Source organism: Prosopis cineraria, unplaced genomic scaffold (assembly GCF_029017545.1).
Source record: "Prosopis cineraria cultivar Desert tree isolate PC_DT_omini unplaced genomic scaffold, ASM2901754v1 PC7, whole genome shotgun sequence".
NCBI lineage: Eukaryota > Viridiplantae > Streptophyta > Magnoliopsida > Fabales > Fabaceae > Prosopis > Prosopis cineraria.
Window position 1 is genome coordinate 16412811 of NW_026555338.1, and position 16220 is coordinate 16429030.

Genomic DNA, 16220 nt, shown 5'->3' on the forward strand with positions numbered 1-16220 from the left:
TATGTTGTAGGTTGATGTTAATAGCTATAATGGAAAGTAATTGTTTAAAAAATTTATTATTTTCATCTCAATAAAGATATTGCAAAAGATATATATGGGATAATGCATTATAATGGGGGGACTTGTAATGGAAAAATGATCAAAGAAGAAATATTTCTTGAAGGATTGGTTAGATTGATTTCATCATGCATGAATTATGGCTTAAATGAAGTAGAGTTGAAGTACACAGTAAAGTTTGATTCTAATACATTTTTAGACCTTAAAGATAATAAAGGGATAAATCAATTAATCAAGTTAAATGGTAATTTTGCTCATGTATACATCACTGGGAGGAGACAACTAAGTATAAAGGAAACCAGAGACCCAATTGATGGGTAAGCTTTTTTTAATAGTTACTTAAATGTAACTATTATGCTAATATGAATATGAATTGTAGTAACAAATATGATTTGAATGGAAATGCAAGGCAAGATGTTTAATTGGGAATGTACATGCTACATTGGAGTTTGAAGTTCTACCATCTGTAATACAAAGTATCCCAACACCAATGCTAGACTTAAATGCTACAAAATGGAAAGATTTACTAATAGGACCTAGGCAAATTTTTGCTAATGCTAAAGATTGTAAACGAACAATCTACAAGGTGAACAATACAGATAAATTTGTGATTGTATCCTAACACAAGTTTGAATATAAATTTGTGAAGAACAATATATATAAAATAATTGCGAAATGCAAAGAAAAGGGATGTTAATGGAAAATAACAGCATATACATTAAGAAAGTCAATGCACTTACTACATGTAATGACTTTTAAGAATAAGCACTTATACTCAACCTAAAAAATCCTTGAAGTTTTTTATAGTATAAGGTGCACACTAACATCATCTATAATTGATGATGTAGTAAGGTCTAATGTGAAAAAAACTCCCAATGAAATCAGAGCTAACTTATATAGAGACTATAGCATAAATACAACTTATTGTCAAGCTTTAAGATCAAAAGAGAGTATTGGTGGAAATACATGGGCCTCTTAACCAATCATATATGCTTATTCCTTGGTTGTGTAATTCACTAATAGAGACTAAAGAAAACACTATAGAAAAATGGGTGGATTGTAAAAATCCAATACTTAAACACATAATTAGCACACACTTAACCTTAAAGTAGAATTATCATGGTAATTCCAATAAATTTAATCAAAAATAAAAAATATCATGGCATAAAAGAGATTAATCATGGCTATTTGAAAACTCGTAAGTTTAAGTAAGAAAACCTTGTAAAGATGGGATCTCATAAATCATTTAATCTCAAAACCAAGTTTAGAAGCTCATTTAACCATTATAAATCATTGTAAAAAGTATTTTAGAAAGCATGGAAAACATGTAAAGTTGAAAACAAATCAAAATGAGATTAAAAGAGTCATTTTCACTTAATAGGGGCACTTAACTGTAGCCAACACTTCCAAAGTGAATTTGGCTGCAACCAACACTCTTTAGGCTATGGCCAAAAGCATTCTTGAGGCCATTAGGTTACAGGCAACTATCTACAAGTAGTGGCCAAAGTTGTCATGACAGCTTTTCCACTATGAATATCTAGCATACATAACTTTTGATTCGAATTTTTGATTGAGGTGATTCAAGTGCCCACACATCGACAATTTCATAATCGAGCTAATGGTTTTAGTTTCATGTCAATCCAATATCAGATGGAGAATTTAGATACCCAAGACCACAATTTCACATTTTCACCTCTAAAACTATTAATCAAGTTGCTAAATATCATACCACAAGTCATAGCCCACACAATGGCTTGAACCACATTTAATGAGTCCTAATACACTTGTTTAAATAGTCACATTCATCAAACAACTCATAATATAAGAATTAACCACTCAACCACTATAAAACACATAAAAAGGGGGTGAACATACAACTCTTTGTATTTAAGCAAAATAATTACCCAAATCATGTAAAACTCATTTAACTTGCCAAAATATACTTGTTCAAACCATCTTGGAACGTTACCATAGTCAGATTAGGGTTTTAAACCCTACTATGGCCAAGACAATCCAAAAATTCCTAAATTCAATGTTTAAGGCTACAAATACAAGTGGACTTCAATTAAATATAAGTCAATATGAAAGATCCTAATTGGAAAATATTGTATTCAAATTAGACATAAAATATTGTATCCAGGACCAATGATATTGAGCATCATAGTTGACCCATACCATATCCATAGATTATTGGCAATGCTAAGCATATTAGTAATTCAATATACTAATCATTGTGTATAAATTTACGAAAGGCTACACCACATGAATTTTCTAATCATAACCTCCACTATTCTCGGGTGAACTCCTACCTGTCTGCAATCATGTAAGTTCATTCCGCATATACAATACTAACTCATGCATATTTCAATATTACAACATATTCATAATCATTAGAACTTGCATGCTTATCACAACTCACACAACAATATTGATTACAATAACCCATCACATTAACATAATTATCCTATAGCCACTCCAAGCCCACAACTCATGTTTTGATACCATATAGGATCTATATAAACTTATGTATCAAGCATTTTATCACAATTGGGCATGCTTACCATTTAGCATTAATTTAGATTTAACAGATTCACCGACATGTTCCTATTACACTTTTCAAGTAATTGATGAAATATATCATCCCATGGGCCCTTCTACTTATCAATTCTCAGCCATCAACTCATATCCTACAATTACGTAACTATGTTTATCAAGTATAATTTAAACCTAAGAGACATACCTCACAGCTTTATGAATGATCGTAAGGGCACAAAATCATTATCATGTTTTCATTAATAAATCTAAAGCTGTCATTAATATTAATAAAATCAAAACTAGTAAAAACAACAACAAAATCTGATTGAATTCTTGGTTGCCTTAACTCTTGGTTTACTAACCAAGAGTGCCCTTGAATATCAAATGGAGTCTCCAATAAGCTTAATAGTTCCAATAATAGGCAATCTATAATCAAACGAATCAATAGTCATTAATGACTAATTATTCTTAATTAACTCTAATCAAAGCTTAAGCCCAAAAATCCTATTATGACCATCTACATACTAACTAAACCATTTTTAGGTTTCATTAGTTCACTTAGACTTTCATGAATCTAATCAACACTAATAACTCATAACATCCTTAACTAAATTAATTAGCGCTAGGGTTTACTCTAAACCCCACTTAGAAATCCAAAAACATCTTTAGCATCATAACTCAAAAGTTAGACACTTAAATAAATAACCATTAATCCCACTAAAGTTAAAACTTTAAGCAAAACCACCACCCATTTTTTGATTCCAAAAGAACTACCCAAAAATAGTGATGAAAATGCTTAAGAGAGAAAGAGAAGAGATTATAGGTATTTACCCAAGTGATTAAAAGCTCTAAATCAACTAAGTTGGATGCCCATAACAATCTAAGTAGAGCTCCTCTTGTTCATCTTTGTACTCCTACTCAACTCTTTAATTTTTTGAGTTGAAATGCAAATTTGAAGGCTTAAAAGTCAATCCTTTGCTATGGCCAAATATCAACAATCAAGTTTTTGAATATGTTCCATCCAATTAAACCTAAATGTGGCCCAATACCATTAGGGTCCAAGTATAAGCCCTAATTAGTGTTTGATAGATTCGTTAGCCATCTATATATATTTTTGTAACCCAAGTTAACTCTCACTTATCTAATTTGTCCTTAATTACCCAATTAAACTTAAGTTAACTTTTCTTGGATATTGCAACTCTCCTATTCTAAAATGGAATTTTGTCCTCAAAATTCACCACCAATAATTTGCTAAAGAGTTCACTTTCTTTCTTAATTTGCTTCACAGGTAGGTCAATTAGGTCCCACATGACAGAACAATAGGTTGTCAATAAAATTACAAAAACTACAGTTTTGCCATGTAAAAATCATAGGGCTAAAACTACCGTAATTTATATTGGAATTCACTTTTTATCTTCAACCCCTTCTCTTTAAAGCTCATAAAAGAATTACTAAGGTCTTCAAGATTCAAAAATTTTATCCTTGGTACAATATTTCCACAATGAACTATTTATAGTTCTAGTATTAAAACTAAACACATAATTTGTTATCTGAACTAGTTTACCTAAAAACACACCCTATAATATCAACCTTAACATCCTTGGCTTATGAAGAATCATATCACTACAACAAAAAATTGATTATCACTACAAATTGGCTTATGATATAGTTAACTTACAATCCCTTTCTAACTCTATGACCAATAACACTCCAACACAATTAATAGAGCTACATAACTCGACCAATTGTCATAGAGTATTTACATTAACTTTGTTGCGCAACTTTAATAAAAAATGATTTTTCTTATTTAGCTGACCCATTATCTCTTACAAATTCTTCCTTCTTCCTTATATACCATATTGCTCTATTTAATTTCCAGCCTATCTCATTACTTATTCATCCATAACTACCTTTTCACAGTTTGTAAAGTATTAAATTTTTACACTAAGGTTGCTCATCTCACAATTCCCTTATACCTTCTTCCTTAGTAATGCTCATTATATTAACATCATTATGATACTTCAGTCTACCAAACTCCTTAGCCTAGCAAAGTTGGCTCATCTTTTATAATTGGATTCACCTAGTTAGTTATTGTCTCTTAAAAGATCACCTATTCCACCTTTAGGGCTAGAATTTTATCACTTCTTAATAAACAACAATTCCACTAGTCCCATCTTTCCTCATATTATATAATTATGGAAAATTTCTCACATTAAGTACTCCTTGCTTGAATCCACAAGACTAACTATCTCAAAACATCTTACTTAGGACTTGCCCAATAAAGTAATCTTAGAATTGATAGGGACTTCTAACAAGCTACTATACAATAATCTTACATCCAAAAAATTTGCAGAAACAAAGCTTTTCTCTAAAATAACTTCAACTACCTAATAAGGCAAAATCATTTTTTTCACTTATTGATGAATTGGATTCTTAATCACAACCTTAATCAACACTAATACCAATATGTGCCATCAACAACGACACAATAGTAAAAGCAACAAAATGACAATGACAACGATGACAATAACAATCAATTCTAATTCTAAAGGATAATGAAGGCAATCTAATACTTGGCCCACTCTAACCAACCAAGCCACAAAAGGTGCTAGTAATAATGACCCAGTGCTTAAACTCAAAAATCAAATCTTTAACAATTCTTTAACAAGAGAATTGTCTATTTTTAACACTATGAAATATCCACCTCATTCTAGCATTCAACTATTAAAGTGTTACTAATATAATGTATGTACTTATATCTTCACCAGGTTTCATACGTTCATATTTCAAAAAAATTTATCTAAACCTTCACATGAGTATACAAAAAAAACTAATCACTTTACTTGATAAACGAATATTATATAGTGACTGATTAGTAAACAATTTAGGATTTCACCTTAAGTAGATAATTCTTATATGGGAGCTCTAAAGCATGGAATAGATTTTCATAATAATTCTAGATGAAAGCGAGCACAATTTTCTTAAGGCATTTACAAGTTTCTCTTATACAGTTTTGATGAGACTAGATAAAAGAATTTCATTTATTTTGATTTCAATCCCCCTATGCACCCATCATCTAATTTAACCTATAATTTCATAGATTTCAACTATAGGCTCAATTTATTTCAACTCGTTCATATAGTTTTGTGAATTTTTAATGTAACATGATGAGTTATACATCATCACCTCCTTACCTTTGGCATCACATTCCAACCATCCATTTAGAATAATCAAGCATGCTTGGAAAGGGTAAAACTCATTTTGTAATACATAAATAAGTTTGAATAGATTTATAGTTATCTCAACCAAACAATTTCACATTATCCAGCATGTTATAACCAGCGAGCTTAAAAATTATTAAAGTACTATATTTTAAGTTTTAGAGATCAACAAGCATGCTAAGCAGTTTTAATTACATTTTTAAAGAAATAATGAACAAGTCCCTGGTGGGCACATCAACATTCCCACTCAACTATAATATATACACATACACAATAATAAATAATAAATATCCCAATACAAGAAGCGATCACATGTTATTGTGACCCGCATCCATATACTAGAGTTCCTTACCCTTATTAACCCCAAGTTTATAACTATTATTACACTTCGTTAGAAACCATGCTCAATCCTCTTACCAAGTCTATTCCTTTCACCATTTTCCTAAAGCCTATAATTAATGACTTAATTTTAAAATCAGGCAACAATACCCAAGAGAGGGTGAATTGGGTGTTTGGAGTTTTTGTAGACTTTACAAAATTTTTTACAAAATTTAGCACTAAGTCAAGGTGCAACTTGAAGTTTCAACTAATAAAATAATGAAACACTTGAATTCTTTAATTGTAAAGTTTAGCAAAACACTTTAAAGAAAATAAGTGAAAATTTCAAGCATAAGTGTAAATCGAATTAAATCAAGTAACTAAATAAAACTATTTTTTTGATACGAGAGAAGTAAAGATAGATTTGCAAGACTTCTAGCCACCATCTTCTTCTTTTTATATAACTTCCTAGCCATTGAATCAAGCACAAAAAATTTGTGATTTTTTATGTCAAAATAAAGTAAAACTAATAATTTTACACAAGCATGAGGAAGAAGAGGAAATCACAATTTGCAATGTTATACCCTAGTTTATCAATTATAATCATTTTTGCATCCCTATAGACATCATTTTTTTAATCCCGTAGGTTCATCATAAACTTTGAATTAAACATGTGCCTTTGCACCAACCCATCACAAAGTTGCTCAACAACTCTCACTTTTGTAACAATACTCATCACCTACAAAGACCACATCCAATACTTAATGCAATATCCAATTAAACAACTAATTAATTAAAACTTTTGAACATACTGTTGTACTTATCCATTTTTTGGGACCAAGACTCTAGTATTCTACCTCAATTAGGTAATAGTCATACATCTCAACAATACATTTAGTAAAAAAATATTATTATATTAAAGATGAACACCACAATTGTCAAAAAGTTAAAATTATATTACTTACTCATCACCCTTTGCTTCATTAGTTGTTGGTACAATATTTATATATTTATTGTTCCTTAGTAAAACTCCTTTATATTGGTTCTTCAAGGAAAGGTGACTACTCTACCTCAATCCTTTTCTTTTTAGACCTTTGAATCATTAAGGTTTCATATGTTCTTCTCCTTTTCTTACTATCTTGTCATTCTTCACTTTCATGTTCAAGTATAAGTTCTTCTTTTTCTTCCTTACCATCATCACATTGTCCATCAATACCATAATCATCATTTATCTTCCTCAACTTTAGTTCCATCTTCATCTTCATCTCTAGATCTATCTTTATCTTCAGCTCTATCTCTATCTCCATCTTTAGCTTCATCTCTATCTCCACCTTCATCTTCCTCTACTTCTTCTACATTTCATTCATTAACCCTCACGACAACTTTACTTTCAAATGTTTGAGTTGCTTTAGACTTTATTGCAACTTTAATACTTTACTTGCAACTATGTTGGCATATTGTGTAAAGTCTATATGTTTCTCTCACTCCCTAATCAAGTTTTGACACTAAATTTGTGAGCATATAAAAACCAATGCATACAAAACAAATTATAGAAATATGTTTACCGAGTAAGTTGTTGTACTAGTGGCCAGTAAAACTATAGTTCCACAAGTTTGACCTCCATAAATAATGACATGAACACTTTCTCTCTCTAATTTCACCCATTGTTACACTATGTCTTGGTTTCATAAATGTATCACAAGTCTTGCACAATCTACTGGCAGTGTTTAGCCTAATAAAAAATAGTGCATATAAAATATCTATACAAGAAAGGTATTTACAATCCAACTAATAGTAAATAAATTAGAACAATAGCATTAATAATTGTATTAGTGGTCTCTACAATAATAGCATGAACAATATCTTTTTGAATTTTATGAGTAGGTAAATAACAATTTTTAAGAGCTCTATCTAAAACAACATTTTTAATTGATTCATTATGATCAGCAAGAAACTTCAGAAGTTCAAGGAAATTACCTCTATTGGCTGATATATATCATTCATTATAATCACAAAAAGCTAATCCTTGCTTTAAAAGAAAGAAAATGCAGTCAATTGATGCTGCCAATCGTTTTTTGTGTAAGTCTCAAACTCATTCATCATGCTTGCCAATTACAACTTCTATGTGTTAATTTTAATTCATCAAATCTTGACATTTCTTCCGAGCAATATTATGAGTACTATTAAGGCCTCCAACATAAGATAAGAGCCTTTCTTTTTTATTCCAATTTGTAAATCTTTCCATAATAAATGAATCACTACCAAATTGCTTCCTAAAATCAGGTTTGAAAAGATAACACAAGAAAAATGTTGCATCTTTTTCTATGCTATACTCTAACCAATTGCCAAATTTATTAAACCAAGAGGGACAAAATCTTCTCAAAGTCTTCCCACTTCTTCTTTAGGAAAAATTATGTTGAATAGGTTGACATAGCCCATTTTATAAATAAGCTCTTCTTATCTTATCCCTCTCATTAGGATGATAGGATGAAATTTTAATCTATTTTCCTAGGTCTGATGGTAACTCTTTTAAAGATTGATTCTCTTGTTATTGGTGGTGGTGGTGGTGGAGATTTGGCTAATGATGTATGGATGAAGATTAATGCTCCTCACATGGCAATTTTCTCTTTAAGAATCTTTCCATTTTCTTTTCAAAATTCAAATAATTTGTGATTCACCTATTGTAAATCAAAATAATCTAATCATTATATTGAAAAAAATATTTCATCATAAACAAACAATTAACTAAAAATAGAAATTAATTTTATAATTAAAAAAATAGGCAACTCATAATTCAATTATTCTTGAAATCTATTTTCTCAAGATTCAAAATATCTTTTCAGTACAAACAAAGGAAATCACTATCAATTAGATTTGTTTGTTTAGAATTCATACTATATTGGTGTGCAAAAGAATCTTATCCCATAGTCAACATTTAACAACATTATCAAAAAGTAAATCTATTAAGTAATCATTTTAAAACTACTAAACAACTTTTTATAGCCTTCTTCCCACGAGCCCTCATCATTTTCCAATGACTTTTCCTTCTGAACTACACCTTTTCCATTAACCTTTTCATCCTTTCCTTAGTCTTTAGTCCCATTATCTCTCATCGTTGGCTCAACCTCTCTTTTTACTCTCTAGTTCTATTATTTTCATTTCCCCAAATTAGCAAATCCAAACATGAAAGTAAAGCTTTTTCAAGTTTGAACTCTTGACTTCTTTCTCTATGTTCATAATCAAGGAGAAGATTCAAGAAAAACTAGAAACTACCTGAGTTTAGCATGTTCTTCTTTTGCTGAAGCCTGAAGCTCTAGTTTTCCAAATTCCAGTTCTTCAATTCACCTTCTTTGTGAGTTTACCACTGCTTTTCTTACGTATAAGACTAGCCAGCTGCTAGGGCATGATTTTCAAAAGCTAAGTTTTGTTAGATTTTATTATTTGAAATAATCATTTTTAGGACTGGGGTTTTTCCTTTTTGATTACCTTTTGCTTGGGTGAGGATTAATTATTCATTTTTGTTTTGTAGGCTTTGTTATAAAGACTAGATTTGTGCTAGGTTTATTAGTTTTATTTAGATCATATTTCACTAGGTTTAAAAACTAGAGATAACCAGGGGTAGGAGCGAAATTTACCATATACATCTATGTAAATCTTTTAATTTTAGAGGGGCATTTGTCTACTCTAGCCACTATGTAGGTTTGCCCCTGCATTAAGAGGGTGACTAGTAATGAAACCATAAGGGCAGTTGGCATGTTTAAAGATCCATGGCTCATAAGAGTCACCTTTTACCATGCCTATGCAAGTGGAGCAAGTGGTGAAAATAGGGGTACGACTATAAGGGTGAGGGTGAGGTTGAAGCCGTGAAGCATGAGATGGGGAGAGAGAAAGATCCACACACTGGCTGGGCGACGTAGAGAGAGAAGGAAGGGGCGAGAGAATGAAAGGTGAGAGACAGTGAGAGGGATTAAAACATTAAAGTAGCATGATTAGTTTCAAATTAACATAAGAGATTAATTTATTTCAAAATTAATTATTCAAAATTTAAAATATACTAAACATAAATTTAGAATGTATTTGGTTGGAAGTTTTTAAAAAGGAGAGGGGTTTCCCTTCCCTTGTTTGGCTAGTATCTAATAAAGGGAAGGGAGGGGAGGCCCCTTGTTTGGTTAAAACATTAAAGTTGCTCCCCTATAACATCCCAAAAAATTTTAAGACTTAAATTTATTTTAAAAAATAAAATAAAATATCTATAATTAAATTAAAATTTAGAATAATTTGATAGAGATCTAGAGTTTGAATTTTACTAAGCAAAAGTTGGGTTTTATTTTATTTTTAACTATGGAAAAAATTATCAAAGATGACTCGGGCTTTTGTGCTATAATAAAAAATGTTAGGCCCTTTCTTGTAATTTTTTCTAAAGTTTTATATTAGCATTTTAAAGAGCAAAAGAATGAAGAAACTAAATTGAAACAAGGAAAGGAAATGCATGAGAGGGAGAGAGGAAGAAGAGAAGAGAAAGAGAGGGAATTAGGCTTAAATCTAGGAGGCTTTGCGAACATTGCAAGCCCGGCTAGATAATAGGTAAACTCTCTACTTCAATCCTCTTCCTTCCCTCTTGATTTTCTTAAATTTTTGGCAGATAAAATTTTTAGATTTTGATCCCAAAGGCTTTATTCTTGTAAGCTTTTGTTTCTTTGGATCCTAAGGAGGATGTTTTGAGTTTTTATATAGTGATCTAATATTTTGAGTAGATAATTGGATGAAAAGAGGTGTTTTGAGCATAAATTACACCCTGAGAGATTAGGTTTTGCTCCTCAATGGTTTAAGCTTATTGATTTATTTATAATTTTGCTATTTGAGCCCAATAAGATTTAAATCAAGGTTTAGTTTTCATTATAAGGGCTAATGGTGAAAGTTAGTGATATTAAGTAAAGGTTTTTAATTGATTAAAAATTATATAAATTGAAAATTAGCCTAGTAATGGCTAATAAATGGTTTTGGTCATTAAGTAGTACTATGTAAATGGTTGGTTTAATATATAGACTATTAGGATGGATTATGACTCATTGACTCAAATTGTGTGGTATGAGTTATAGTCTTCATTAATGCTATTTGTCATGGTAAGTGATATGGATCACTTATACATTGTAAGGATTGTTGGTGGAATTTGTTCGAAAGTTAAGGAACAAGTTGAGTCCTATTTTGTATAAGAGGAACCCTTTTGATACCAAAGGGTTGAGGTAACAGGGGAATTTATATTTCTTATTACTTTGTTTTAGCTATTTTTGAATAAATATTACTAGCTATCATGCATTACATGTTTTAAAAGATTAAATGTGCTTTATAATGGGTTATGGGGTACTACTTTTATTATAGTACAACTATGTTTTCTAATTGTTTAACAACAATATTTTTATGGAGACTAGATTTGTTTACATGTATTGTAATCATAAGGAATAGAAGTTTCACTTAAGGAAGTGTAACTAAGCAAGGTACCTTAGATAGGCTAAGGAATTGTTTAAAGGAGATTTATAAATGTTATACTATCTTAAAGTGTTGAAGTGGTCAATACTCGGGAAAGGTAGACATAAATAAAATGCATGATCTGAGTGGGAGTTCACCAATGAGAAGATGTAGACTTTTGATATTATATGGTACACTGCCAGTACTCAATGTTGCCTTATGTATTGTGGGCTCAGTATACTAAAGTAGTTAATGTATTGAGTGTTCGACACCTCTTAGTAGGGGAGGGAATCTGACATATAAAGTGTGAGGTTAAGTGCCTAGGCCAAGGTAGCCCTCACATGGAGAGTGATTCGGGCTGGCTTTAGGAAGAAATTAGCTTTGACTGCTCAAGATTTGTGTCGAAGGGGCATAGACAATTCGATGGGTTAGATTATGCCTTAGATTATGTTTTGTACCCGTGGAGGTACAAGTAGGTATAAAGTTTACCTACGAGTCAAAGAGTGCTAAGGGGCATTCTATTAGTCATGAAAGGCCATATCGGCCTAGGTCATGCATTCATGCATTTTAAATGGCTAAATTATATACTATGTTGAATTTATTATTCATTTATTCAATTATGGCTTGCTTGGTAATAATCAATGTAGATTTCTCTATTACTAAGACTGTGGTTGTCTCACCCCTTTCTTTTTAATATTTTCAGGTCCAGGTGAAGGAACCAGTGGAGGACAAGGAAAGGAGCAGAGTTAAGGGTTGTTTGTGAATTGTAAAGAACTGCAACCCCTTTCTTTTGAGAAAATCTATTGTAATGTATTTAGGATTAAGGTACCAATAAGATATGATTATGTATATGTGTGTGAGTATGTGTGGATTATATGGCTTGTGTATGAATTTTTATTTGCTTGTAGACTTGTGGCTAGAAAACTTGGCTATGATGTGTGCTTTTAATGGATTTATTTAGTAGACTAAGTTTTCACTACAAGCAAATATTTATTTTGATATATATGTGATTCCATACGTAAATGCAAAGTGGTTGCATTGCAAATGGTGTGCTATGGGCAAACATACACCTTGGATAGAGAGAGTAGGTGCGTGGGGCCCACAGAGATCTCTGAGCCAAGTAGAAATGTTTAACATGTATATTCATATGTGTATATGATATTTAGAATATTTTTTGGCTACTCTTGTGTGATTTGTGTAGTTTAGGGGTTTAGCGTCCATTTTGGGAAATGGCACCCGGGTGGTCAAATTTTGGTATAAAAAGTTTTTCTATCATTTAAATATTCTATCAGGTGTTTTTAGTCCTATTTGATGTGTCCAAAGTATTCCCATAAGTTTGTGACCATTAGGATGAGATTTGGACAATTTTAAAAATGGTTTTTACTAAAAAATTACACTTTTACATCCGCGTGTTCAAATCTTAATCCGACCGTTGGTTTTCTCTAAAATTTGGGTCACAAGAAAAAACTTTATAAGTTTCGTGTGGACTTTGAAATCACATTGATCAAATACTGGACAGAGAAATGGCGCACTCCAAAATTTAGTCTGAAGGAGCTGTCATGACAGCAATATTTGTTGATGTCGCAACATGCACGAAATTCAATCTGTCTATTGGATCTTTCCAAAATTTGGTATCCTAATAGTACTATTTAAAAGTGACATGTGGGTTTTGGAATCGCTTTGATTGGAGGTCGGTTGGTGAAATGGTGCACCGCGGAAGTTAGTCTGGAGGAAGCTGTCATGACAGCAAAAATGACCAATCTTTTAACATATCTAATTTTTAATTCAATCATTGAATCTTTTTGAATTTTGGTACACTTATAGTACCCTTTGAATGTGACATATAATCTTTAAAATCACTTTGATCGGAGGTTGAATGGCGGAACGGTGCCTCCCAAAAGTTCGCCCGGGAGGGCTGTCATGACAGTAATTTAATGCTGTCATGACAGCATCTTTTTATTCCACTTTCATCTAGCTTGCTTTCGTGCACTATAAGTAAAACCTATAATTTTTTTAAGGTTTTAAATGATTTATTTTTAAGTTGGTTAGAGGATCAACTCCTTAACCACACTTAGTTTATTTGAATTATGTAATTTTTGAATAATACTCGGGGCAATTGTTACACTCCCCTCCTAACCCTCCCCTCCAAGTTGGGTTTTTTTAGAGGGGAGAAGAGAAAAAAATAATTAAGACTAATTTAAATATTTATTTTAAAAATCTTAAACTACCTTTGATATTAAAAGATTATGTATTCTTTCTCTCTCTCTCATAATAAAATAAATCTTACCACCTTACAAAATTTAAAATATAATTTTTTAATGTATAAAATTTTAATATTTTTTTTACTAAACTCACTGATAAAATATAATATTAATGTATTTGTTCTTTAAAATTTTTTTTATTAATATAAGTTCACATTCTTAAAATGAAAATTTAATAAATTATAATATAATAGTTTTTTTAATAATAAATAAAAAAATAAAATTCAAATTAAATTTGATAGAAATAACATTGTTAACTTATTTTTAGTGCACCTCCCCTCCCTTCCTAAATCAAACAAAGTTGATGTGAAATAGGAAAGGGGAAAGGGGAAGAAAGAGAAAGAGAAAGAGAAAGAGAAAGGAGAGGGAGAGAGAAAGAAGGAGGGAAAGGCCAAAACTCTTTGAAACTCTTATTCAATAATATTTAAAAGTTGAATATAAATGAAAACTTTTAACTCTATTTATAGAGCCTTAAAATAATAAAGATTTAAATTCCAATTTTAAATCCTAAATCTAAATCAAATCTTAAAGATATCGATATTTAAGATAATAATAAAATAAATAATCAAAATTGATTTTAAAAGATCAATATCCTCATGTAAATATCCTTATTGAATAACCCTCATATCCTAAATTAAACTTAATTATATTTTATCCTATATTACACCATTTCTCCCCCTACTTGAAGAATTGGGCTCTTGAAAAGTCAAAATTAAGGCACAAATTCGAGAAGGGAAGGGCGGGATAAATTTTAGTGGGGTGCTCCAATTTGAAAACCCTTTCTAGCAGGTAAGATATTAAAAAAGCAAGCTCTAGCAAGAGCAAGCAACTTGATATAGGTAAGAATCTAGGAATCCTTTCTAACAAGTTAGGTCACAATGAACTGTATCATATAACGGACAACATTAATTATTTGGAATCTCTAGAAAATCTTTTTAGCAAGCAAGATACTATTAAAACTTCTTGTTAAGTGATAGGACATTCTTGGTAGGTGCAACTTATAGATGGGGTGAATCTATAGTAAGGAGAGGTTCGTTTTGGCTGATCACAACTTAGAAAGATGCTATTTGTATAGGAAGTAAAGGAGCCTTTAATGGAGTTTTTAATGTTGCTTGTACTAATAAAGGTGCTAAAATAGACAAACCATTCTTATCATTAGGCTCCATAAGAGTTACTATAGATTCCTTTGAATTTAATGTAGGAGTTTCAACTTCTTCTCCCTGATTGCTTGTTTTTGCTAATTTAGAAATTCCAAAAATTTTTAGAAACTCTTCTTTATTTTTTAGCTAAACGTGCGCCTTCTTGAATTTGATATTTCAATTTAGCATTGCAGTGTTTGACCTCCACTATTCACCTCTGAAATTTAGCATCAAAACTTTCATCTTCAGCAATCTATTGTGCATATTCAACCCTGCGACTTGCTTCATAACCACACCATCATCATATGCATACTAGTATTTTTGTCATTCTTCAATTATTCTCCTCTGGTAGCCTTCGTTATATTGTAGATACCCAACACATTAAAGTAGGGTGCCGTAATAATTTTGGTACTCCCTATATGGGCTTTCATGGTAATATCCCATATGAAGTCATAAATATATGGATTGAAAATTACCCTTCAAATATTTTATATGATGATATGTGGCTGTAGGAAAGGTTTGGGTTATTTTATGGATTTCAACCAAAAAAGAAACACAAGGAAAGGAGGTGAAACTAGGCTCTTATAATGACCCAAAAATTTTAAGTAAAAATTTTATATATATATATATATATATATTATTGTGTTTTACTTGTAGTTATATTAATTTTGAGACATATAATTCATCTATTAGATTCAAGAATCAAATCTAGTAAAGGCTAAAGGGAGAATTATTTTTACCTTTTGTACTGTGAAGTTACCAAACTGCCCTTCTCTTAAATCTAATATGTTTTCCTTTCTTCTTCAATTTTTCCAGACATCAAGAGAGAGAGAGAGAGAGAGGTGCTTTGATATTTTTATTCCTTCTTCCTCCTCTATACCTTCACCACCTTCTCTTTTGTTTTAGCTATTGCCGTCATCGACGTGCTTGCCTCTCCTCTGTTCATTGTTGATTAGTCAACTCATGGCTTCTGTTCTTGTTCCTCTATTCTAGATTATAGAGGTCCTTTTCCCTCCCCTGTTTAAGTGAATATGCGAGCATGCAGATCTTCCTCCCTTTCACTTTCATTACTATTCATCGCAGGTGAAGACTGTGGATGCTCCATCAATTTTTTTCCTCCCTGTGATGTGTAGTAGCATCAAGCTTTCTTCCCTATTCTACTATAGATCTTTTGCTTCTTCTTGCTTAGGTGTCGTGATTACCTAAGGGTATGTGGAAGAATA